Below are 760 nucleotides of genomic sequence, written 5' to 3' on the forward strand. Positions count from 1 at the left end.
TGTGCTGATTTCCTGGTTGTGTAAAGCTCTAAGAGGCGGGGTTTGGGACTGAGGCCAGGTTTAGACAAGCAGGCTGAGCAGAAACTGCTGAATCAGTGTGAGAGGGGCGGAGAGGAGAGAGTTGTGAGTGGGACTGGAGTTTGAGAATGGCATTGTCACATTAACCCTTCTATAGCTACAGTATGTATTTGACTGCACTAGACCTTCACTCCTCAGAAGTTCACAAGGGAAGTGAGTTTGGCGGAGTTCAATCTTCGTGGGCATTAATCCACATCTCAAAGTCCATTAGTCCTCAACCACAAACTTGTCTCTGAGCACCAACTGCTTTCTTCCCTCCAGTTCAAGCTTGAGGCACAGAGTCTGAACTGCTCCCCCCCTAAGAGAACGTGAAGGATGGTCCCTCCAGTCCAGGGGAGGCTGTATATTATGAGAACTAGACATGTTCTAGTGTTATCAGACAGGGTGTGTACGTTACTGACATACTCATTTATTACAGTGCTGATTTCAGGAGTTAAAACCATTTTATACAGAACAGACACTCAAACAAAGCTTACAATCAAGGGACCTACTTTTCAAATCTGTGCACTATTTGTTTTATTCATTTCAGACAATGTCTTCCCTCTCATCAGCAGAACATCATCCTCTCAAGTCCCTTCTTGTTTTGCTGTTGCTCGTTTTGTTCTCCACACTTCTTTATTTCCACTCTCTTTGACTCAGGTGAAGCCCATTGATCCTGCAGCCCCCACACTGGTTTCCTCTC

The sequence above is a fragment of the Acipenser ruthenus genome, chromosome 52 (assembly GCF_902713425.1).
Source record: "Acipenser ruthenus chromosome 52, fAciRut3.2 maternal haplotype, whole genome shotgun sequence".
NCBI classification, from domain to species: Eukaryota; Metazoa; Chordata; class Actinopteri; order Acipenseriformes; family Acipenseridae; genus Acipenser; species Acipenser ruthenus.